The 27,502-nt window shown below is 35.2% G+C and overlaps 2 long non-coding RNA genes across 2 annotated transcripts in view; one reads left to right on the forward strand and one right to left on the reverse strand.

Annotated features, from left to right (window-relative positions):
* LOC116072500 overlaps positions 1-4,543 on the reverse strand; it is a 22,536-nt gene extending 17,993 nt beyond the window's left edge. Inside the window, exon 1 of the long non-coding RNA XR_004111489.1 lies at positions 4,191-4,543. This is a non-coding gene — a long non-coding RNA (uncharacterized LOC116072500). The remainder of the gene's footprint in view (positions 1-4,190) is intronic.
* The window catches only part of LOC116072499, a 111,763-nt gene that overhangs the window by 61,864 nt on the left and 22,397 nt on the right, over positions 1-27,502 (forward strand). Inside the window, exon 3 of the long non-coding RNA XR_004111488.1 lies at positions 1,559-1,654. This is a non-coding gene — a long non-coding RNA (uncharacterized LOC116072499). The remainder of the gene's footprint in view (positions 1-1,558; positions 1,655-27,502) is intronic.

Raw genomic sequence — 27,502 nt, forward strand, 5'->3', positions numbered from 1 at the left:
ATTGAAGACCCAGAATTGAACCCACGCACCTATGGTCACTTAATCTTTGACAAAGGAGCTAAAACCAATCATAAGACTCAAAAGTCTGTGTCCAGAAAAATGTGAAGCTTTCAATGAGTTGGAGAAGAACACAGAAAGACATAACTATGTACCAGCCTACCTCCTGGGTAGATTGATTGAACAGAACATCTCATGAAGGAAAGAAATCAGAAGAGCCAAGCCCATGCATAAACAGGATATGAATCAGTCTCTCCTGTCTCTAGAAATAATTATGTGAATTAAATAAAAATCACAACCAAAAGAATGCAAAGATTAGCATACTCAAGAGATAATCAGCCAGATTAAAACAATTATACCTATTATATTGAATGATGTAGTAGAAAACTTGACTATTATTCACAAAGATGTGGAAAATTTCTGTAGTGAAGGGAAAAGTGCAAAAGGATAAATAGAAAAAATTAAAGATATACTATTAAAAAAGAAGCATTCTGATGACAGATTTGCCAATAAACACCACCACAAATCAGGGGAAAAGATAAATGGAGTTAGATGAGTCAACAGATGTTACTAAAGTTGAAATTACAAGGGGAACACACAAAAGACAGGATGGAAAATCCATGGTATTGTGAAACAACATAACTTTCCATCAGAGGAGAGCACAGGAATGAGATAAGTAGAGGATAATGACATAGTAAAGAGCAAAGGTATGCTGTGTAAAGATCATAGTCATGGGCTTTTTTATTACTAGTTATAGGCAGTGGAGAGCAGCTCAACCCATTTCAGGAAACCTCCAGAAGGAAGAATTATTTGTGAATATTCTACTGTGACAGTTGGATATTAAAGATAATGAAGAAATATGAACACTCACTATGACCTGAAATTTAGAGGATTGAAACTAATATTTTTACCTTGTAAAATTATCAGATGAGAGCTTTAAGTGAATGAAAAGAGAGCTGAATTTAGTTACTTAGGTATTGAAGGGTAAGCTGGGAAGGAATGAAATATTTCAAACTCAGATGGAATGCTTTAGCCTGCATAGATGGTGGCACACTAACCGGGGTCTTAGGCAGCCTTTCAAGATCAAATTGAGAAGGACTCTAGATATACATTTGTATTGCACATATATTGAGTTACGGTAGTGGGAGGAAAACAGAAGAGTAGGGTGGACCACCATGCATATCAGAAGGTCTTGCTCAAGCCTTACAAAGTTAACATATGGAAATATCAAACTGGCAAAGAGGAAGGCAGAAATCTCCTGGCTGAGGCCATTCTATCCAGCACACTGGTAGTGATTCAGAGATGCTTGAGTCTTAAAAGATGAGCAATGGCATATCATATTACTAAGAGATACATCCTTGGGTGGAGACATATGATGTTATATGTAGGACTGTATGTGACAGAATGGCACATGTGCAGAAGAGCCCACACAGTGCAAATGAGCCCTAGAGTACTATAGTCCCAATCCTACAGTGGGACTGGGTGGCCAAATATCTTTCCTGCTTCATCCAGTTCTCAAAGTTTGAACTGTATCTCTTATTTTGGTTGCTTTTGTCTACAGGTCTCTATTCAAGGTCACCAAGAATTCTGGCACCCTTCCAAAGAGGCCCCTTGAACCCTAATATCAGCAGTTACCAGTTGACAACACCTCCCTAAGGTAAGATTATTTTTCCAGTTTATCAAACATTTCACTCACTCTTGTCATTGGGACTCAAAATTGCAGAGACAGTCTGGAAGTTCAACACATTAGGATGCCTGCCCTTGAAAACTGTTATGGTAGGATAGGCTAATCATGTATTGAAGTGAGAAATTTGCCGTAGCCAAACAAACAAAGTGTTCTTTCAGGAGAACACTGGCATGGCAGAAAATTATGTATTGCCTACAGCTCCAGACAGTTCTTAGGTTAGGACTGATAACTTGAAAGGAACCATGATATTTCCCTTCCTTTGCTTCTGTAATGAATGTCTTCCTCTTCAACCATTCAGTTGTTTCCCTCCCTCTCTGACTTTCTTCCCCCTCCTCCTTCTGCTTTCTTGACACTAGTGGGGATGGCTAGCTCAGGGTTAAGGGTGAGATGTAACATTTACTGATGATCTGGGTACCAAAGATCTGGGTCATAGGCTCCACATAGCACCTTATTAGGAGATCTGTGGATCAGGGTATTCTGACAGCTGGGTCTTGGTAGAAGTGGTTGTACATCTGGGGCATGTCTGGTCACAAGCTCTGCCACACATCTCACTCTTGACCCCCTTATGCTTTACTATCAACTTGTCATGCCTGTTGTTTCTTCCCAGAAGACAACGTAAACAAGGGCATCTGTCCCTAAGTCTGTCTGATTTCATGTATACCTTTAAGTAGGATGTCAGAAACTCTGTTTCAGAACCATCATCCAATAGGACCATGCTTACTTTGGAGAATGATATTATGTTAGAAGTTTGGTGGTTGAATTATGATGGTATGAACATGAGTTATAGGTTTATTAAAGTTTTGAATAACTGTTGGGATGTGTCATTTGTTGAGAAGGAGAGTAAAATTTACCTTCTCAAGTTAGTCAGATGGCAAATATTCTGTTCAGTACTCTAATTAACCTAGGATCAAAACTTGCCATTTTTAAAATTATCTACTAATTTAGCTATCCACTTCATCTTTCTTTGATCATTGGGTTTTCTGTCTCTATTATAAAAAATATGGTTAAGTATGTAGAAATCAAAACAAAACATACAGCGATTTTAGATTTACTTTCAAACTGGAATATACTGCAACTTAGTATATTCATGAATTTGGAGTCAGGTGGAATTCAAATTGAGACTTGAAGCCACTGAATTTTTATTTTTGTTACAAGATTTTATTTTGAGCTATGATTTAAGATTAGTTTTTCAATAGCTGAATTCTGTTGACTCATCTATTTTTACATATTACCAATAAAAATAGATACAATCCATATTAACAGTGTTTTCAAATATGCTGAGATAACTATGCTTCTATCTCTAGCTGTTATAAAAAATTTCAAAGGCTATCATTTTGCACACAGTAGGAAGGAAGTAAAGCTGCTTTTCTTCATTGATAAAATTTTTTTCTAAACAGCATAAAAATATTAAATGCATTGTTAAATATTTCAAGGAATATTTTCATTTCTTAGTGCACTCAATAAATAGAAAAACAATCCATGAATGGTTACATTGTTTTATGCCTTACAGAAGAAATTTTTCCAAACTTATAATCTGAACTCATCTTGTTTAACACTTAGAAGTTTTAACTATCGAACAGAAAAGTGACTTGTATATGCATAGACATGTAATATTATGTCTCCATTTTAATTATTCTGCACTTACATGTCTAGAAATTACTCTGTAATATTAATCCCACAGTCAAATTCCAATGATATAAACTTGAGTTTTCAGCAACATCATTTCTTGTAATTCCATGATACTGTAAATATTATCAGAACCCATCGTTGTAGCTGCATCACATGCCCTATACTCTCTGGTTGAAAAGTTCTTGTACATTGAGAAATAGTTTAGACTTGTTCTTATATTTCATTGATACATCTTTTATAACCCTGAGCTAGCTAGCAATTTATTATTTACTCTCCAAGAGAGTGAACATTAGGATTAGTATTACAAATGAAGACCAGAGCTGCCAAAGCCAGGCACTCTGAATGAAATGATGATAGGTGTATAGTGTATTATGAAGATGTACAAATCAAAAGAGAGCAATGTAAAGTAAAACTTTCGCCAAACCAAACAACAACAAATAATAATAATAATAATCAGAACCATAGAGCAGTCTTTCAGGATCATGAGTTCAAGGACAAATTTTAATTCAGTGTTTTAGTTAGCTTTTGTATTTCTCCTTAATAACAGATGTTTGTAAAATTATATAAAATGAAAGAAAAATTATTAAAGTTAAATTAAGTAAGTATATTTTAATTGCTTTATGAAACTGAGTAATAAATTACATTAATGAATCAAGAGTTTTCAGGATTTCTAACATTTTCCCCACGTTAAAATGTTTCATGAAATATAACTTGCAGAGGCAATAATGAACAAGCAATAAAGGATAAAAACTGTTATTAGTACAAACTCTATAAGACTGATAAAACATTACCATGACCAACCACAGAGGCAAAAGGATGCCACAGAGTTATTTTTCAAATGGTGATAAGAAGAGATAAAAATTAAAAGCAATATTACCTCCTAAGCATCAAAATTGTGCAAATGACTTTTTCAGATAAGCAATGAGTTTTCTCAGTTGACAGATGTCCAGAGACACTTCTTCCCATCCTGTCTTCTCCTCCTTCCTTGCCTTCTTCTGCTTATAAATCGCCTTTTCACCCCATTACTATTGTGCCAGGCTGATCTCCCCTCATGATCTTTCTGCCTCAGCTTCAGGCATGTGCCCAGATCTTACAATTTTAGGAGTCATATCTTTAAAACTTCTTTTAGTATGCCTGTAAATCATGTGCTGATATAGTAAAAATGCAGATTCTCATCAAATAAGTTGGCAGTGGGCATCCTTAGGTGTATTTCTTGTGTAAGATACGGTTTCCAAGAATATGTATTTTTTTAAAAAAGGGATTCTAGAATTTTAGAATTCTTTATTTAAATATTCTGAACTTCTTTTTTAAGTTAGGATGAATGTGATTATGGCACATTCACATATATATTGTATATATAACACATGTAATATGCCACATATTATATAATATATACTATATTAATATTAACTATTTCTTGTTTAATGAATTGATTAATTTTGTTTTTAAGACAAGGTTTCATGTAATATACAATATTATACATAATATATGATACATAATATATAATACAACATATATAATACATAACATAATATAAAGCACATAATATATGACATATCACACAACACATAACATATAACATATAACATGTACTACTTAACATATAATATAGCCATATGTGTGCATATATATGTATATATACATACTTACATACTTTTTTTCTGATTCACTCTGTACTTCACTTCTGTAGTTCACTGCCACACAGTCTATTTTTGCCTTTTACATCCCCTCAAGTAGTCTTCCTTTGATTTCATTTCACATGTAATTTCATTACTCTATTTTTGTCCTCTCATCCACCTTGAGAACTCATCCTCCAATCTTATGATACCCTTCTACTTGCAAGTAAACACACTCATACACTCATGTGAACACATATCTTACACACACACACATATGTACACATATACATAAATATAGAAACCACATGTGGAAGAAAATATAAATAATCCATTTTAAGGAAACTTGTTTATTTCACCTAATATTGTATCAATGATTACATTTTTATTCATGCATACCATATTTCCCTTATTTATCTGTTGATGGGCACCAAGACTGGTGATATTTATTAGCTATTTTGAGACCTGTAGACATTTAAATTGCTAATTGCTATAACTCATTACCTTTTTTATATATGGCATAGAAAGCGATCTTCTTTGTCATTCCGGTTTTTGTTTTGTTTTGAAGACAAGGTTTCATTTTGTAACTCTCATTTTCTTGGTCTTTTCTAAGTAGAATAGGTTAGCCTTGAATTTACAAATGACCTGTGTCCTAAGTGCTGTGATTAAAGGTGTATGGTACCAGAACTAGTCTTTTAGGATGTTTTTCCTCTTATAAGTAGAGTAGCTTGTTTCTTGAGAACAACTGATAAATCTAGTTTTTAAATCCTTTCATCCATTGTGCTTGCTACTTTATTGGTACCTGGAAGCCATTTCATTTAAGGTGATTATTGAAAGATATTGATCAATCCTTATTGTTTGGTTGGCTGTTTTTCTGCTTGCTTTGGCCATCTATTGCTCTTGCTTTTTCACTCACTAGTATTTGGTCTTTGCTGATTTATTTTGGACATGACAGATTTCTTCCCAGCATTCCTTTGTTGTTCTGCTCCTCTCAGAACATAATTTATTCTTTCCTGGGCTTTCATGATTTAGACCATCTTTTTCCCTGGCTATAATATTCCTTAACACATCTTCTAAAGTGCTTGTTTAATGATCATGAAATATCTCAGTTGTGCCGGTCTTGAAGTGTCCTTATTTCATTTTCTATTTCAAATGATAACTTTATGGATAGGCTCATCTTGGTTATTTGCCTTCAATGCTTTAAAAATCTCCCCTCACTTTTAGTATTACTGAAGAGAAAATTGATGTTATTCTCATTGGTTTTAGTAGAAATCTATGCAAGAAAAATGAAAAAGAGAACCAGGAGTTAACATGTGTCATGAAAAGTACTCCTGGCCTTGGAATATTCGGACAGCCTTAGCTTTCCAGTCAGACATGAAAAAAAAAATGAAGAAGTTAAGTGAAACTGGCTGGGATGTCACACCTGAATAATGATGTGAAACTTCAGTTTAGTTCAGGCTTGGGTCATTTATGAGAGGCGATTTAACCTGTAAAGGAGGAAGCACGTGTGACCATTGGTGGTTTGTTACCAAGGCTGTCACTTTCCTAGAATTTTGAGGCAGATGGAACTTTTCAAGACTCAATTTGCTTGAAATCTTCTCTTCCCCAAAGAGTATATTCCTGTGCTGGGTAGTATGTTTGTCCAGTTTCTGTGCTTGTAGTAAGTACCCAACATAACCAACTTAGAAAATACAACTTTGGAAATTTTATTTGCAGTTCTTAGTTGCCCTATTGTTCTAAACCCATGGCCAGGAAGCACAGCATCATGGGAAGGTACAATGGAGAAGGCAGCTCATCTCATTGTGGTCAGGTAGCAGATGAAATAGAGATGGAGCAAGACTGGCTATGTCCTATCTAGGGTATATTTTCCTTCCATGAAGCCCCACCTCCTAAAATTCCTACCAGATCCCAAGAGTGCTATGGGCTGCTGTCCAAGTCTTCAACATATGTGCCTTTGAGGAATACTCCTCCATGTCATGGTAAGTAGGTGTGGTTTTGAAATATTAGTTGATACATTTATTTGTTTAAATCACCTGAATAATCATGGACACATTGCTTTAAATACTATAATTCAAAATTTACATGTACTAATGGAAATGATGGAACACTGATGTGGATATTGATCAAGTAAGGGTGGCAACATATTGAATGTCAATCTGGTCTGGGAGGATGTGGTGCTTATGTAAGGGAATGACATTCTACAAGTTTGTTGTTTTGTTTATAATTGAAAACTCCTGGCATGGAAGACTTTTAAAAATAACTTAAAATAAATTATTCTTTTTGCAGTGATTACCTGGGAAAATATAAAATATGTATGATAAATTATGTGTTCAGAAATTTTATTTGCATGTAGAACTTTATTTATAAATTCAAATATGAATTGTCATGATTTTTAGCACATTTCTGTTGTACTGTATAAAATTCAGTGAAATTGCTAAATTGTTTTTGCTTCATTCAGTGCTTCTGAGCCCAATGTGTATACCCTTTCATGCACAGCATCCAAGGTTACTTTGGAGAATTCTCTTTTCTAAGGTATCAGTAACAAAAATGTACCAACTAAGACCATATCATTAGGAGAATTTCTTGGGTTAGAGTGGGAAATGATAATCATTACTTTCATTCACATTCTAGCTGGTGAAAGTCATACCTTTTCCAAAAAAACTAGAAAATATAGGTTGCATATATAGAGACTTCTTGGTATCAGTTCTCATATATGAGAGAAGAATATATTTCTATTGAGTAAGAGACATTCTATTTCTACTACAGAACCTGAACTCTGATTTATACATTGGTTGGCCACTAATGGCAAAAAAATCACTTTTTTCTTCCAAATCTTGAATTAATGGTTAAAAAAGCAAGAATGTTGAGGATATCTTCAGAATCTGTTTATTAGATATTTATCTTTTAATCATGCAATAAAAAGGAATTAATTAAAATTATAGATGGTCTCCAGTTTATGATTGTACAATTTATGATTTTTTATTTTATGATAGTTGAAAAATGATAGCATTTGGTAGAAATATACTTCGAATTTTATTTCTTTGATCTTTTCCTTGCCTCATGATATGTGGCCTGATGATACACTTGTCAAATGCTGGACAGCAGAAGCAAGTTGCTCTCTGTGTTAGCAGTCACAGGAGGGACAGAGCACTGTGTGGCTAAGCTGTGTATGCTATGTTAAGCACATAAAATGCAGTTTTAACTTTCAATAGTTTCAAATAATGATGAACTTATTAGGGCATCATAGGACATAACTCCATGAGTAATCAAGGAATATCGGTACAAAATTACTCTTGTTTTTGTGTTGTATATGTTTACTTTTGAAGGAAAAGTACCCATTTTTTTCCTGAAATAATAGAAAATAAAACATTTTGAAGTGACAGTAAAGCTGATAAAAACATAGCTAAGAATCCCAGTGCTGGTCATTCGTGAGGCCAGGCATTTCAGTATTCTCAGTTATTGACTATATGAACCAAACTGGTAAAATTTCCAAACTAGTCTGATCTTGGGATTACATTCTAGGGTGTTACACAGTCAACAACGATACATTCATTTTCAAGACAAATAAGACTCATCCAGTGAATCTCATTTGGAGAACTTTGGAAAATACATTGTGTGGTAAAGTTCCTGAGGCTCCTAGCAACACTGATGTGGCTCCTAGCAACACTGATGAAGGGCTTTCCTTTGGGTGACTAGACATGCACACGTACACGTGGATACACATGATTTTTTTTTTCTGGAAACAATCATTCATTATATTGTTAGAATGTTTAGTATAAAAGGAAACAAAGACCAGACTTAAATCCATCTTATTAGATCAAGAAACAATCTGAAAACTTACAGCTGAGGTATTAAAAGGATTCTGGATGTTGTGAATTACACAAAACTGTCTAGTGTGCAGCAGTTCCTCAGGCAGCAAAAACCAGAGTTCTTCAGTGGCACTGAGTATGTTAATTGGAGGGTGTAATTGAGCAGTTGTGGCCTCTGAAACACAGGAGCTAAGGAACTCAGATAGTGGATATTGATGAAGAAAAATGGTTTTTATGTAAAGGTTTAAACTTAACAATGTGTCTGAGTATGCCATCTAGTAGTTAAGGAGAAAACACAGAAAAGACTCTCAAGACTCAGGGTCAAACCGAGGAAAAAGAAAGACATCCTCCTCCCCCAACACACTTTCCACATTTTGTTCTGAAGTAGGTCTGGAAAGGATTCCCTTTGGTGCCATTTTTAAGGAAAGCTTAGAAAGCACTTAGTGGAGGGTGGGTAGGTGGAAGAGTTTCAGGAATGCTTGCATGGAGGGCTGTCTGGAGCAGGACTGGATCCCAGCCTTCCCCTGGAATGATGCACCTGGGCTTGGAATGTGGGGCTAAAGCTTGAGGGTTTATTGGCCTTTTCTACCCTATTCTGTCACATCTGTGATTTTAGACACTTCATTGTTATACTGTCTGTGTTTGGGTCTAAGTCGGGCCATCTGTTACTAGGAACAGTGGTAGACTCAGAAGTAAAGTCAGCATTTTTGGTATGTCTACATGAAAAGGGCCACATTTACTGTTATTGTATTGTATAGATCTGCTGTGTAGCTTGTCATTGTATATACATAATTAGATCATTGGTTCAAAAATACTTTGAAGGTAAAATCTCAATTGCTTGAAGTATCACTCATTTTATTGCATTACTATTCTTTTGTTTGGTGTTTGATTTTTCCAGTTAAGTAGTACTTAAGATCAATCTTGGTAAGATAGTCAACTTGGTTTATTCAGTTAAATTTTGCAATATTTGTGTGTGTATACTGTACATCATTTTTAATGAACTATGAGAATCCATAAGGGATATGATCTTTCCTTCATATAGCCTTGGGGAACTATGTTTACATGATGCATTAAAGGCATAGGACTTTTAGAGAACTTTGAAAAGGAGGCCACTTAAAAGAAAAAAGTGAACCAGAAATATTTTGTAAGGGAGAGAGAGGTATCTCTGAAGAGAGTATTGAAGGAGGAGCAGTAGTAGGAAGGTAAACAGCAGTGAAGAGAAGGATATTTCATAAAGAACGACAACTTTTGAGAAGCAAGGTACCTATAGTGTCTGGGAGAAATTTCAGACTGTGGGTGCAGTTCCCACAGAGTGGACAGATGAGAACATTGGCCAGGCAAAGGTAAATAATAATTGAAGTGTTCCTAGAAGGAGTGAGTTGAGAATATTCATGCTCCAGAGCAATTGTTATGTGGGAAGATAAAGTGTAGAATGGATGGAATAAGGATGGAGGTAGGTGGAATGGAGGCTCAGTGCTGCTGCCCTGATGGGAAGAGAGCAGGCCTTTGGGAGATACCAGAGTGAGTTATAGACACAGAGCTCCAGCATCTATATGAATGATGAAGGAAAGGGAGGACAGTGAGATGCTTTCCAGGCTTCTACTTTAGGTCATTTGGCTTCACTGTGTATAAAAAGCAGCACAATCTGCTAAATCACATGTTTTCATCTGACAGATTCTCTTTCTTTATGAGTAGAGAAGATAACACATGCCCAGGTGAAAGTCACACCTCAGATTTGCTAACTTGGACATTAAATCTATAACTAAGCATTCATGAACACATTTACTTCCATGTGGGAATCTTGTCAATACCAGCTTTCTCAGTGGTCTTCTGGAAGAATGTGCTGCTCTATATTCTATAAGAGGATGGAGAATTCTGTTTAGTTAAGGAAATTGCAGGTAATAATTTTGACTTTAAAACATTATTTTAGCACATTCATCTGGGAGTAAAACATAAATATTTTCCTTCCCTCATATCACTCAGAGTTTTTCTAGACATGTGTTTTCCATTCATAAAGATCAACAGGAGGTAATATAGGACATATTTAATTCTGTTAATAACACACATTTTCCAGATGACTGTCTCAATTGATTCATGGTTACTTCACTCTTTTCTGTATTCTAGTCGAGATAGGTAAGTCACAGAAATTTGCTCTGTATTATAAGCTGTCTGGAATACAGACAGGGCCTTAGCACACACCTTTAATCCCTAAGAATTAAGGTAAGGCTAGGTTTTAGAAAGAAGAAGCCATTTTTAAATGTGGTACTTAATTGAAAAAAAGACAAAGTAATGAATTAGAGAAAGATTAGACAGAATGAATGAGAGATAGGATGTGCCCAACTCTCATGACAACAGCACAAGAAGAGAGAACAAGGTAGACTCAGGTGTATGTGTGTGTGTGTGTGTGTGTGTGTGTGTGTGTGAGTTTTACAGGGGCAGTTTTACAGAGACAGGATGCAGAGGGAACAAGCTAGACACAGGTGAAGACAGAACAAGCTAGAGAATGAGAAAGCACCATGAGATTAGAATAGACTGCCAAAGTTAACATGAAGCCAAGCAGAACAATTCAGCCAGAAGCTGAGAGAAGCCATATTGGATCAGTCAACTTGGAAGATTATATTGTACAGAGGCTAGAAGCTTCCAGGCATAGGCCCAGGAATAGTTAGAACAGAGAAAGAAATGCTCTGTTCACAGCCCAAACTGTATATTCATACAACCCTACATTTATAATTATTAGTATTATTTCCTAATACCATAAAATTCTAAAATCCAAATAAAGTGGAATCATGGAAAATAATATCTTTTAAATCTGTCTCTAGCTAATTTTTCTTGAAAAGTCATGTATTTACTAGTATTAATGAAAAATTTCTAGTTACTACTTTACCAGTATTTAAAATTACCAGTAGTTTAACACTGCATGTATATGCTTCATTTTTCAAACAACTCACTATCTAGATGAGGAAGTAAGCAAGAAATGATTAATATGTGACCTTTCCTCAGTAATGGTTTATCCAATTTCCTTAGTGAAAGTTCATCAGAATTATTACAGCAACTTTTAAAGATCATTATGCGATGCTACCCAGCCTTGAGGGCCTTCTTTAAATTATGCTTATTTTCCATGAAATACAATCTTACATGTTTAACTAAAGGAATTAAAAATGATGAAGCTTGAAAGGAATTAAAATACAATATGGAGTAAAGAAAGCCTTTAGTGAGCTTGGGCCCAAGTATGTCTGTAGGAGCATGTGTCCAGCCAGACCCACAAGACTGTAATTATCTGTCAGCAGGAGTTTCCTCTGTAGGGAAAAAGCAAGGAGAGACAAAAAATTGTGCAACTGGGCAGCTTTCCATACAACCTGAGAAACAGGCCTGCTATCTTTTGTGTGTGCATTTATTATGTTTGAAAGTGTGTGTGTATGTGTGTGTGTGTGTGTGTGTGTGTGTGTGTGTGTGTGACTTAAGTAACGACAGCAATCCACCATAGGATAAATCACTCCTGCCACATTGAGGTATTTAAAATTGTTAGTAAACATCAGAATCAGGATGGTTGACTGTCTCCAGCATGTTATCCTTTAGTTGTCTTTGGGACAGAAGTATGTGGAAGCTGGAAGATTCCTGTAGTGTACTGCATGTGCACACTATGAGAGAGAAATACAAACCACAGGCCACTTCTGTCAATTTCAAAGTTCCTCCTGGGATGCCTTTTACTTTCTGTGCACTGTCATAGTCATCCCAGAATAAGCCCAACCTTATTCTCCCAGTAGCTGCAGAAACCTGTGGAGCCATTCATCTTTCTATTCACACAGTGTCTTAAATTACTCTTCTTCAATGAACTCTGCTATAGTTTCCAGAAGTCAGTGTGAAGCATGTAAGAATGTAGCAAACACCACATGAATATTGCATATGTTAAGGAAGAGATCTGCTAATATTATATACCCATGATTGCCTTTTGTTGTCCAATATTTCCTCCTGTGGGTCTGAGCACCATTTCTGTCCTGGCTGAGTGGGTAGTTTTAGATATGCCATGATTTTTGTCTGTATCCTGAAGACTTGCCATAAGATAACCTGGCCTTTCCCCATCTGTCCGTTTAACACCACACCAGGTTCTGTGAGATGAACACAAATTAGACACAGCCTCTATCATTTTAGGATCTAGCAGGGGATTAATAAAATAACGACATAAATATATATATTTTAAAAACCCTTAAGTCTACTAAATGACATGCAGAATGGATGCAGAGACTCAATTAAGTCTCCATTAATGTGGCATTCATTTCTGCAGCACTTAACATTTCATATTAAAATATTCATGTGAATCTGTAAAAGATTCGATTTGATATTTTGAAACACAGAAAAAAACATCTGAGATAAATACTAGGTGAAGATGATGTTGCCTAAGGCCCAGATCTCTAGTGTACCATGCAATAGTTTTTAAACTTGCTTTCAGTTTTTGTAAAAATTAATTTCTGCCAGAATGAGTCAAAATGGGTATCTGTAACCACATGGCATTCATACAGTTCTCTGTGTGTCTTCTCTTAGGTACATTGGGGGAAATTTTACAAGTCAGCTGAAAAATATCATCTGGCTTATAAAGGAAGGCATTCATTAATGTTCCAAACAAGGCAACTGGACATTCAGTCATAACCTCATGATCATGAGAAGTCCACAATGGGTTTGTGCATAGTAGAAGCAGTCATTGAACATTTCACATTTGATAAATGTGCGTTCCTTAGTTCACACTTGTGGTGAGACAAACTATCTATGAAGCCAAACCATACCCTCAAATTATACCCTGGAATTCCCTAAAATTCAATGGTAGCTGCTTATGATTTTTTCTGATTACTATTCCTATTATAAAATACTCTTTAGTTCAATGGAGTTATTTATAGAGACGGGTCATTCCTCAAGCAATGTACTAGTTCTGTGAGAAAAGTTCAATAGTCAAGACAGCATGCTACTTTTTCCTGTTACCAGCTGATACCTCTCAAGTATGCAAGTACAGGTTCTCATTAGTTGCACAATTATAAGTTTAAGGGGCAGTCAAGAAAGCCATAAGGGACCATTGAAAGGTACAAAATACATAGTTATTTCAGAGTTAGGCAAGGTCATATATTTTCCTTGGTATCTTTCTTATGTGCTTCAGTTTATGAGTACCACCTGTGTTTCCAGGGGAAATCTTTCATTTGTTCTTCCATTCTATAAGGAAATTCTCAGACTAGGTGGTTGGTACCAACTCTTGTTTATTGTCACTCAGTTTAAATCTTGGTTTTCTATTACTTCTCTCTTGGATAGACCCATTCTCACTGAATTTGAAACACCTGGTTTAAAAATAAGAACAATCACATTTTCACTTAGTATTTCAAAGGAGTGTGAAGTGAAGAAAAAGTAGAAGGATGTCATACAAACACCTCCACAGTTCATGAAGTGCTATGTAATAAGTCTTTTCTTTAGTGGCTCACAAGTGTAGGCTAAGCTTGCTTGAAGAAAGGGGTGAGAGCCTGTTCTGGATGACATGGAGCTCATGAACTCAGCGTAAACAAATCTAGAATCAGTTTTTCTAGCAAGCTGCAAAGATGTGTAGGGTATTCTTGCAGTGAGGGGATGTTTTCCTATTTTAGAATGTGTTGATTTTTGATTTCTAGGCACCACTATGCTCCTTGGTTCTTTTCCTTCTGAATAACAATACTTTATCGTATTTCATCTTACTAGATTTGTCATTGCTCTACCCTCTCAAAAGACCTTTTTGCATTTTATTTTATTCAGTTATTTAAAGCAAGTAGCCGCCTTCTTTTTACATCATGTTTGAGTTTGGTGAAAATGTTACTCACATTTTCATTGCCGATTTCACAAACTGTAGTCCCATTCTAGTATATGCTATGCTTTCTGGAAAATTCAGAGTCTTAAGGAAAATTCAAAAGGTGAAAAAGCATAGTGTCCGAGTCCCACTTAGTGTTAATGTAATCTAACTGAAGAGAGAACAATATTGTACTAATTTAGGGAAAACAGTGATTTTAGTGTGGGGCAGGATAAAGTTGCCCAATGGTCATGAAAGTCAGCAAAGCCCAAGCTTCTAGAAAAGATATGCCAGTGCAAATGGAATCAGGAAATTGCTTGAAAAACTTGTGCAATTCTCTTCCCTTAGATTGGTTCTCCAAAATGGAGGTAAGAAAGATTATGCCTGAAGTACAGGAGAGCTTTTTGGGTACTTCTTAGTGTAACTATGTCCTGTGATTAAAATCATTGGGAAACTGCAACAACCTAATCTAGCTTGGATGACAAAGGGCACAGACCCTTCAGGAATTAAGGTATAGGTCATTCCTTCATCAAAAGTATCAACCTGCTGAAGTGATTGGTGAGGAGAGAGAAAATAGAGTATGGGGAGTTGAGAAAGGGACTTTCTAAGGTCATTTGCATTTCTAAGGTCAGTTGCAGAAATGAGGATTATAGTTAACATAAGTGTTTTCTGTTATCTTTTGTTAAGGGTATGTTTTACAAGTATTTGTTTCTTTCCTCAATTTCCTTATCATGAAATGTAACATCAATAAAGAGAATACCAGTCGAGATATCACATGAATGTTCAAGTGGCATTGCTACCTATTCTTAAAATTTACAATGCATTTGCAGTTTTATGTGTAACAATGATATCATGTTAGACACAATTATGATTTGGTTAAATACATAATGTGTTTGTGAGTCTACATGGGACAGTTATATCATCTTAGGAATAATTATGACCTAATTATTGTTTGTTTGTTTTTTTGCAAATTAAGCATTGCATAATGAAATACTATTGGATGTTAAATTGAAAAGGGGTGGACTCTTCTTGATTGCCAACTTGACTAAATCTGGAATTAACTAAAACCCAAGAAGCTAGGTATACTTGTGAGGGATTTTTTCTTAATTAAATAATTTGCAGTGAGAAGACCCATTTTTTAATCTGGAGCTTTTGAGGTAGGAATAAACACCTTTAATCTGGGCCATAGTGTGGTGACAGCCTATATGAAGGACATGGGGGAAGGAAGCTCTCTTTTTTGTCTGCTTGTTCTCACTCTCACTGGCAAGTCCTTCCCTTCACTGGGCATTGAGAAAAGTTCTTTGGGATTCTAGTGTGTGCTGAGACCAGCTGAGACAACCAGCCTCAGAGACTATATTCTTGGACCTTCCATTGGTAGACAGCAATTGTTGGACTAGCTGGCCACAGTCTGTAAGCCAAACTAATAAAACCAAGCAATTATCTTTGTGTGCATGTATTTATAAATATTTAATCATAAATGTTGTTTTCTTAGAGAACCCTGGCTAATATAACTCAGTTCTCACTTAGTGTTCATATAGTCCACCAGAAGAGAGAGAAATACTGTAGTAATTTACAGAAAATAGTGATTTTTGGTATGGAGCAAGGATAATGTTACCTAATGGTCTTGCCAAACACCAAAGCCCATACTTTTAGAGAAATTATCTCAATGCAGATGAAATAAAATATACTAATTTTTGACAATTATTTTTACTTCATCTTCATTGGTTTACAATCTAATTTTTATGGGGAAATCATTAAAGATACAGTGCAAGAATTATATTTGACATATCCAAAAGTGCCTAAGAAGTCTCAAGGAATTAGTTTTAATCTGGAAGAACAAATTGTGAAATAAGAGGAAGCAAAGATTGGGGATTCCTATGTGAAACTAGAAAAGAAGAAACTTGTAGAGTGAAGAGATTTGATTTGCAATTTCTTCACATTCATTCTTTTAAATGAATAGCTGTTGTGCTCAAGGTTCATGTATATTTTATTCTTCCTGAAAAAATATGTGTATTGTAAGAATTCTTACTGTCTTCATTAATGACTAAGAAACCCAAGGCATAGGGAACTTAAATATGCTGCCACAATCTCACAGGTGTATAGGGAGAAAAATGGATGCTCACTCTGAGTGTGAAGCCAAGCAACTAACATTTATCCCATCACTTTTTGTGTCTACCCTCTGTGCTAGTTCTGCAGAAGTTACCTTTTAGTCAAGCTGGAAGATGACAAGGGAGTGGGCAATGGAAGGAAGAGAATAGAGAAAGAAAGCAGAACTAATATATGGAAAGAATCCAGGCTTTGACAGATGAATCTATATCTGAAGAAAAGCATCCCTGGCTTTTCATTTGTTCTATGTTTTGTGGACAGAATGACCTTAGCAATTATATGAAATGCATTTGAAGCACAAACAGCAATTATTTTTAAAAACAACTTTTAAAAGTTCTAGATCCAACAGATGAGGAAATATAAAGTAAGGTGAGATTCTATCATAGTAAAAAACAAACAAACAAACAAACAAACAAACAAAAAACAAAAAAAGCCAGTGGAGTTCCATGTGAAGACTTCAGTGTTTTTATAAAGGTCCTCTTCTGTTTCACATATCAGAAGATCCAGTTCACAAAATAGTATGTAGGAGTGATGCTTCCTGGATTTTGAGCATGTATCACGGTACCCAGACGTAGCACTCCCACAGATGACTTGCGAATGTCCCATGTTACTGAGACAACTAGGATGGCTTCATCATGTAAGAAGATTGTGTGTGTGTGTGTGTATGTGTGTGTATTATGCATATAATATACACATGTATAGCAATACCCACACATATAGGTCATAACAGTGTCTATATGTACAACCATCTATATATGTGCTATATTGTAAATTCTAAATGTAGAATGTTACCTTTAAAAGATAATGTAGTCATGTAGAAATAATGAGACTTAATTAAAAGATGGAAACCTTTGAACTTATCAGCAAATCCTGTGACATGAAAAAAAAAACTAATTATTCTGGTTGTAACTGTCATTTTGAAACAACATAGAGTCATTTCATAAAAGGAAACCTCAATTGAGAAAATGTTTCCATAATATTAGCCTGTAGGTAAGCCTGAGAGGTGGGTGTATTCTTGATTAATGATTGATTTTTGTGGACCTGTTCCATTGTTAGTTATGTCTCCCTGGACAGTTGGTCTTGGGATGTATAAGAAAGCAGTCTGAGCAATACACAAGGAGCAAACCAGTAAGCAGTGCTCCTCCATGGCTTCTGCTTTAGTTTCTGCCTCCAGATTAATTTTTATTAACTTAAGTTTTATTGCATTATGATGAGAAAAGATACATGATTTCAATTTATCTGAACTTGTTAACATTTAAAACTTATTTTAAGTAAATAAAATTAAATCATATTCCTGTTTCCCTTTTGTACCCCAATTCCTCCCAGAGACTCCCCTTTAATACCTGCAATACCTTTTTTGTCATATTCTTTAACATTTATAACATTTTATAATAATAAAAATGAATATTATAAAAGTTGTTTGATATAAAACAATCAATTTAACAGATTAAATTGTTAGATGATTGCTGTAGATGATTGTCTACAGCAATACTGAAAATACATACATTTTTCTCAATATAAATTTTAAATAACTCCAAACATATTAACTGTATATTTTAAAATAATACATCACTATTAGTATTTTTTAAATGAACATAAATATATAAAGCCTTCTTGTTTGTTTGTTTTGTACTTAGTAGAGCTTAAAATCTTGATTCTTACTGTGGTACAAGCCCAAAATAAGAACAATTTTTAGACATTGGATTTCATCGTAATAAGGCTGTACTTCAACAACCATCATATATCAAAGGATTTTACCTCCATCATAGCTAAGCTGAGAGTTGATAATTCTGCTGCACCAAGAAATGAATTGTAGGCACGATTTTTGGATACAGACTTCCTGCTATGGTCAAAGCTATTTGACTTGAGTGAATGACTTTATTCTCAGCCCATAGAGAACAGGTTACATTCGTTTAAGAAATGATGTGTGTATTAAGATGGTCTATCCATAAAGTCATTCACCAACGTTTCAATGAACAATGGTTCTGGTTGGAGGGTGGCACAGACATTAGGTGAGTGTAAGAATCTGGTTCATTGGCTGTGATAATTTGGAAAAGCATTCATCTCAGAGAAAGAGTAACTTATAAAGTCCTCTTCTTCAAAATTGATACAATAGTTGTAAACATCAAGCAAAGCACTCAGTCTCACCCTTTGCTGTTCTCTTACAAGCCACCTCCCAAGTTAATTGTCTACGTTTCTTTTGGCTGTATAAATACTTTAGAAATATGTAAGCTGTTCTGAAAATCATAGTATAGTGTAAAAATATCAAATAAACAATTCTACTAATAGAGAGGCTGAGAAAGAAGAAGTATGATTTCTTCTTCTTGAAGCATGGAATTATGTTTGTGTGGGTTTTTTGAAAGATTACTTTCTTGCTTCATCTAGGGTGTAGTTTTGATTCTTATGTTGTTTTCCATCTATTTAGGGCTAGATTTGTGGAAAGATATTGTGTAAATTTTGTTTGGTCATGAAATATTTTGTTTTCTCAATCTATGGTAATTGAGAGTTTTGCTGGGTATAGTAGTCTGGGCTGTCGTTTGTGTTCTTGTAGGGTCTGTATGACATCTGTCCAGGATCTTCTTTCTAGCTTTCATAGTCTCTGGTGAGAAGTCTGGTGTAATTCTGATGGGCCTGTCTTTATATGTTACTTGACCTTTTTCCCTTACTGCTTTTAAAATTATTTCTTTGTTTAGTGCATTTGGTGTTTTGATTATTATGTGACGGGAGGAATTTCTTTTCTGGTCCAGTCTATTTGGAGTTCTGTAGGCTTCTTGTATGTTCATGGGCATCTCTTTCTTTAGGTTAGGGAAGTTTTCTTCTATAATTTTATTGAAGATATTTAATGGCCCATTACATTGGGAGTCTTCACTCTCTTCTATACCTATTATCCTTAGGTTTGGTCTTCTCATTTCGTCCTGGATTTCCTGGATGTTTTGGGTTAGGAGCTTTTTGCTTTTTGCATTTACTTTGACTGTTGTGTCAATGTTTTCTATGGTGTCTTCTACCCCTGAGATTCTCTCTTCTATCTCTTGCATTCTGTTGGTGATGCTTGCATCTATGACTCCTGATTTCTTTCCTAGGTTTTGTATCTCCAAGGTTGTCTCTCTTTCTGATTTCTTTATTGTTTCTATTTCCATTTTTAGATTCTGAATGGTTTTGCGCATTTCCATCACCTGTTTGATTGTGTTTTCCTATAGTTCTTTTAGGGTTTTTCTGTTTCCTCTTGAAGGGCTTCTAGCTGTTTACCTGTGTTCTCCTCTATTTCTTTAAGGGAATTATTTATGCCTTTCTTAACGTCTTGTATCATCATCATGAGAAGTGATTTCAGATCTGAGTCTTGCTTTTCCTGTGTGACAGTGTGTCCAGGACTTGCTATGGTGGGAGAATTGGATTTTGATGATGCCAAGTAACCTTGGTTAGTGTTGTTTATTTTCTTACAATTGCCCCCCACCGCCTACCATCTGGTTATCTCTAGTGCTACCTGCCCTTGTTAAATCTGACTGGAGCCTGCCCTTCCTGTGATCCCGGTTTTGTCAGAATTCCACAGAGTCAAGATGTCTCTGGGATCCTGTGATCCTGGGCTTGTTAGGGCTCCTAGGAGTGGAGCTTCCTCTGGATGTTGTGAGACTGGCTGCTGAGTTTGTGCCCAAGGTCTACTCAGGGCACTGGCCCAGACAGACCAGAAGGAACCAATACCACTGGGTTTTCAGAGTTCCTCTGTTGCCTGGGTCCCGCAGGTCCCAGGTGCCCCCCTGCCTCCAGATTTTTGCCTTGAGTTCCCACACTGATTTTTCTCAGTGGTAGAGTGTGACTTGAGTGTTGTCAGATGAAATAAATTAATGCTCTGCTCCCCAAGTTGCTTTGGTCATGGTGGTTTATCATAGGAATAGAAACTGTAACCAGGGTCTGCCTTTGGGCTGTGCTTTCAGATGTGACGTCAAAAATTCTGACCTCTTAACAAACCCAGTTTTTGAACAAACACAGCTAGGAAGTCAGCTGCCTCTTTGGTGCCATACATATTCTACTCTGAGAAGAATTAAAATTCCAGTCCTCAGGATTAATTATAGAATTATCAAATAAATATAACCCAGAGTGCTAGTAGTTTTGTGATGGAAAAAAAAAATCTGTCCAACTTTCAGATGTCTGAGCTTTCCAAGGAACCTATGGTCAATGTTATCCCATCAGGGTAATAAGAGTAGTTGCAAAGTAAATAAATTGTTTAAACATGTGAATTTTTCATTTCAATTTTGTAGAATTTTAAAATAACATTAGAACAAGTAGGAAATCCCAAAGCTCATCTCACATTTATATCTAGATCTTTGTGAGAATTACTGAAGTATGTACAGACTTCTTTAGTCATTTGGGTATATTTAAAACATAAATTTGAGAAACCATAGTTTAAAATATTTAAGGTAACAAATGTTTAACTACATAGAAAACCTTAGTTGCAAATGACTTTCATTGATAAATGGAGTATAAAGGCTTACAAATTTAACTTCAAGCTCAAGGAATAAGTATCTCTCTGCTGATACCCCCCCCAACCCCTGCCACACACACACAATTGAATGTTAATACACCCCAATTACCAATGGATAATTAATCTTACTTGCAAATTCACTTTCAAGGACATGACAAAATCTCGGAGTGGCACTGTAACTAATATCTGAATTCAGAATCATCTTTGGATTTTTTAGTTACTTAAACCAATGTATTTCATTTTCTTTTTTTCCCAAATGCAATTATTTTGAGCTGGTTATCTAAGACTTGGAATGGAGAATGTTTTGACTAATAAATTCAAGTTTGAGTGTATTCTGAGTATGGTTTGAAAAGAAACACATTAGGAAATGTGTTGGATGGTCTTGAGAGTTTGAGCGTATTTTGAGATGGTTTGGAAAGAAACACATTAGGAAATGTGTTGGATGGCTTTGAGAGTTTAGAAAAAACACTATTTAAAGTGTTATATTATCTATTTGAATAAAGTTCTTTATTGATAGTAGAGAGTACTAGGAATAGCCTTTTGGTGCAAAACTAGAAAATTCCAAATGTCTAAAAATATTCTACTATAATCTTATCACCTAGGAATATGCATAATTTCTCATGTTATTGTTATGTATCTGTGTATACTTGTACTTATTTGTATAAACTTTTTGTGACAACAATGCCCATCAATATATGCATTATCATTATAAGGATGGTTCATTCACAATAAAGAAATGAAGTTTTTTTGTCCAATGGAAATACATCTGTTTTCGTAAGTCTTTCTTTGCTGCCAGCCTGTGCTGTCCTTGTAAATAAAGCCTATTTCTGTTTCATTCCACATAACCAGATGCAATGATCTACATTCTTTCCAAAATCCTTCCTAGAGCCTGGTTTTAATGTTTATCAGTATTTAATGGAATACAACTGATAATACTTGAAAATTGCAAGAGATCTTTGTCCTTATGCTCTACTCTACTGTGTGAGAATGTGTCTAGTCTACTGGTATGTGAAACCAGGCTCTGGTCAGACAGGGTAGGGGAGACACAGACACACAAATTCAAGAAAGTTGAATTCTTGACTCAGGCAACAGTGCCACCTGCCCAGTGTCTTCTCAAGCATATAAGACCAGCCAGATCTCTCAGTTTATACTCAATACTAGAGAAGCAGTGGGTAGATTTTAATAAAGCAGTGTTCTATAGAGTATTTGATACATCCTTTTGCTAAAAAGCATTTGTTGTGTTATTCATGTTACAACTTGACTGCTATTTTCATTGCTTAATCTACTAACCCAACATATAACCCCACATATTACCTTAGGTTGAAGTGAGAAAAGATACAATGTCTGTTATTTACTATGCCATCATCTGGATCAAGTCCAATTACTTTATCTTTTCTGGGGCCTCATACGTAGTTTAGAAGCCCACAATCAATCTTAACACAATAGCATTCTGACATAAAGCCACCAAGACAGATATAGACAGGAAGACATGTTTAAAACATACTTCGGCTGTAGAACTGATTCAGTAGCAACTAAAGGATGAATCAACCATTTTGCTTATTGCCTTATAAGGAGATGGTTTTGCCTGTAGGAAAGAGAATTAGGATGCTGAGATGTTTGATATGACAGAAGGGCTTTAGTTTAGGGTGATTAGACAGCCTCTTTCTCAATACTATTTCTACTTCCTCTAGTCTATGAGGATAGAATGGAAGTGTGACTTTGTAGAACTCTATAATTAGAAGGGATGCTATGGTCACTCACAGAGGAATAACAGTCAGTCCTTACAACAATCCAACCTGCAATACTTTCCCATCAACAAAACCTCATAATGATGACAGCATAATTTCACTGTTTAACATGGCTAAAGATAGAGGAAAGAATAATTTCACATATATGAAAGCCTTTTTGTAGGATGTTTTGATAAATTAAGCATACTAAATTTGTTCAGTAATCCAGAAATCGCTGTTTAAAACACACTTGAGAACGTTACCAGATCAAATAGAGAGATATTTATGCAAGGGTATTCTTGACAGCATCATTAAGGAAAAATATGGGATTTTGATACTAATTTTTATCAGATAAGTTAGACATAGTATATATTTCCATATAATGGAATATTATTTTCCATGTAATGGAATATTATTTTGACATTATCATTTTACTGTAGAACAGTTAATGACAGGAAAGTGTTCACAATGAATTATTAAACCAAAAATAATTATAAAATATACCCAAGGTATAATATTTGCAATTTTCCCAAAATAGTAGATGCACAAATATTCATCAAAGAATCAGATGGGTATGAAATAAAATATAAATAGTGATTATCTATGCAGCACTGCCATATGTGATATTATCTCTCTATGCTTTGGTTTCCTTACTTACTACAAATATCATAATTTATATTTGAATTTCAAAAAATACTATTGAGTAAACAAGCATTTAACTGAAATTATAGAATAATGACATATTAAAACTCAATTTTGTTGATGTAGGAAAATCTTTATAAAATAGTTTGCTTATTCCCTAGAAAAGCTGAACATGAGCTACAGGATATAATGGAGTACCTTAAATATTACATCTACCTAAAATTATTGGATTTATTGGGTTGCATTTGAGTTCATTTAATCTTGTATCAAGATTATGTCTAGCTTTTATGAATATGTTTCAAAAGTGTCTTTAAGGTGCTGAACAGATTTTCAAGCATACAAATTACTCTTTAGGTTACATTAGCTGATTGTTATACAAAAAATCCTTGAGAACAGATTAAAACTTAGACGTAAGCTTGCCTTGTAAAATTGCTTTCAGTTGTATCCTGACTACTTGACAACCTTAATGTGAAACTCAGATAAAAATCACGGTAACTCATAACTGGATGCAAAGTGTCTACAGCAAAATTGCAGCGTGTTTTAGGATTGACGCACAGACCATATAGACTTCCCAGAAGTCCACTCAGTCCCAGAGCAGATGAAAATTCTCTTCAGCCAAACTATAACAATTTCTTAAAATAGAAATTTTCTTGAGGTTATTTGAAACCACAATCTTACAACCACCCAAAAAGCATTCTGCGAGGAGTATGAGGAGTCTATTTTGGGTGAAGAGTTTTGAGCCCAAGTTCTTAGTAACAATGCTGAAGTTGTTTCTTCGGGCATTTCTGGGGTGGCATTAAGAAGATGGGACTTTGTGTGTGGCCTGAGTTCCCACAGTTGTGACAAGTGACTGAAAAGATGTGAGAAGGCCAGTACATTAATGCACCCAGATCTCACTTGGATCAACGTTCCCTGGACGGGGAAATCTTGAAGTGATGACACAAATGAAGCCACTCAAATTTATTTTGTGAGCTTTAGTGGGCATTGGTGTCACATCCTTCTCTATAGTCTGCTGGAGAATGTCTGTTACTCATTTTTCAACACCTGTTTGCAGGAAGGTTATTCTTAACTCAGTGTGGTGCTCTCAAACCCCCCCTCTCTTGCTCTGTGTCGAGTTCTGTACTTCTGATTTGGGGTATGTGAGACAGTTTTCCTGATGCTCATGCTTGTGTTCCAGAAGCTTCTGGAGGAGATGACTTGACACATGGCTTCAATCTTCTTTCCTTGGCAGCATGTGAAGCCAGCTATTTGGTGGGTTCCAGGTCCATAACTGAAATATAGTCTGCTATTCTTGCATTGAGCTTAGGTTCTGCTGTTGCAGCACAAAGGAACTTCTCATACATGTGAAATGAAAGGCAGCCTGGTTTAGGGAGACAAAGAAGTGAGGCAAGGGGGGAATAGATCATGCATTTAATCGTGAAATGTAAAAATGTGATAAACAATAATGGCATGTGCAGAAGCCTGGCAGATAAGTGCTATGTGGGCAGGTTTTGCATGAGAACAATACCTTCCCATTACAGTTGCTCATGTAGCATCTCTCCAAAAACCCATTCTTGTTACTGTAGTCAATCCTCTTGGGTTTTAATAATCCATTCCTAAGATAGTGATCACCCAGTGCACTGTTTCCTTATTTAGAAATCTGGATTCTTAAACCAATTTCATGGCCTCTCAACTATACTCTCATTGTACTTATGTTTTCTTATCTGTGAAGTCAAAGATGTGAAACAGGTGATCAATGAGATCTGCACAAGTTCTCCAGTTTAGCTTCGTCTTTCATAGCGGGTGTTGTCTCTCTGGAAAGTAGTCTCTGTCCAACATATAAGTCAATGGGAGGAGAATGGAAATGTCTGGACTTTAGGTCATATCCTATGCTCTAATTTAGTCTTCTCCTCATGGTTCTAGGCTTGAACCTTGTGGTATAAGGACTTATGATATATACAAGTGTGTGGAATATGGTATGATTTTTATACCCACAGAAGCAGGAGAAAAGACAGTATGACAAATATATTGTTGTCTTTTTTCTTTACTTAATAACTGAGTAATTTAGGGTAAGATATTTTATCTCTTTTAGATATAAGTTTAATTTATTAAAAATATTGTGCATTTCATACTATACAAAATGTTGTTAGTATTGAAAGTGAATATTTGGGTTAAAGAAATTTTGAAAACATTAATTTCTATATTTGTGCATGGTGACATGATATATTGTTCATTAAAATGAGTACACAGTGGGACACACTTTTGAAAATTGAGTCAAAGTTTTATTTCTTTTAACTGAGGTAGAATTTTTAAAGAAGAAGAAAGATAGTTGGTTTGGTATGTTTTGTTTCTTATTTAGTGAACAGAATTCTTATTGTGTTCTGTGACAATTTGCTTTGAATATATCATTGAAAACGCAGGAAATGATCTCTAAGCTTATGGTGCTGACATCCTATTAATTTGTTTGACTCTTCTAGAACATGAATTATTTAAAAGCTTTATAAGCTGTTAAATAGCTAATAGTTAGTTGTGTCTGATCATGTAAATTACAGTGGAACTAAGCTCTTTTCTTGTGTTAGTGAGTCCTGATGTTGTAGGAAGTTCATAGCTGGATTGAAGGAAAGGATTCAGATCCCTTTTTAAAAATAGAATGCTATAGACAAACAGAAATAAAAAAGCAAATAAACAAAATGGAGAAAAATAACTTTATTTTTCAGGAATTATATGTTTGGTAATGCTTCTACCTTATCTAAATAAAGCTTTTCTATTGCTCAGAATTTAACAATAGGTACATTTTAAGCAATTATTTTCTTTGATTGGTTATGACAACTATCTCATGTAAATAGAGGTGAGTACATAAATATCAACTTTAGTATCATGATATATTTTAAATCCATTATTAAAACCAATTTTATCCAATATAAAGATAATGACATATTTCACTGAATTTAGCAGTCAGTGCTTTTCCTCCCAAAATTCTAATGCACATTCTCATTTACCAGTCTCTTTGTCAAGAGCCAACCAGTTGTACATATTTGAAAGTAAAATGTGGAGTAACCTCTTTTTATAGAAGTTGGAGTTCTCTTAGCAAGCACTATGCTTCATATTGAAAATGAAATTTTATGTTCTTTTCTTTGTCGATGCTTTGACTAAGCTGTTTTTATGCATTCCACCCCTGCTTTCTCTAGAGACTATATAAAAACTAGACTTCAATATTGTTCTTGGTACTAATTGCCTGAGACATTAATTTGATGGGGATTTGTTCATAGATTAATGATACAGAGCTTTTGGCATAGCCAATCTAGTTCTGTTATAAACTATTGTGAAAATATTTGTAAAATCCCAGGAGTGCCTTTTGGTCTCAAGAAGATTTCATCATACAATAACAAAGAGGATGTCAAAACCAGGCTGTGCCTGGCTACCATTGGCCCTACCCAAAAGTAGATTAGAGGAGAATCTGGTTCTGTTTATCTTGCTCCCAAAGGTGCCTTGTTTGTTTTTCAGGATCAATTTTACTGCCTAGGGTGGCATCACATGTCTAGGTTCTAGGGATGTTACTGACTCAGTCTTCCAAGAAATTGGACTACAGACATGTGCTACCACCATCTCCTCTTGATCACTATTGTATTATGAGCCAGGTTACATCACAAGTCTGTTATCCAACCTTAGGAAGTGTAGGCAGGGGTGTGTGTAATCTAGCCTGTTCCTGTATAGCCAAGAAGGGGAGAACAGCTTCTGCATTCTCTCTTTTCCCCACCGAACTATGGAGTCATTGATATAGATTCCTTAATAGACTTTTACAATAATGAGTTTTCCTCTCAGAGCAGTTGTGGGAGATGACTTAATAAAATGACAATTTTATTTAATCTTGGTCATGATACTAGACCATATAAAACAATTTCCCACTTCAAGAGTTCTGTCATCTATTTTAATACACGGATCCAGTGAGCCTAGGGAGGCTAAGAAGGACTTATTTTCAATTTAAAAATTTCTGTGATTCTTTTTATTTTAGAAATGTTTTGTAGAGAAATGCTCATTT

Source organism: Mastomys coucha, unplaced genomic scaffold, assembly GCF_008632895.1.
Source record: "Mastomys coucha isolate ucsf_1 unplaced genomic scaffold, UCSF_Mcou_1 pScaffold23, whole genome shotgun sequence".
Classification (NCBI taxonomy): domain Eukaryota; kingdom Metazoa; phylum Chordata; class Mammalia; order Rodentia; family Muridae; genus Mastomys; species Mastomys coucha.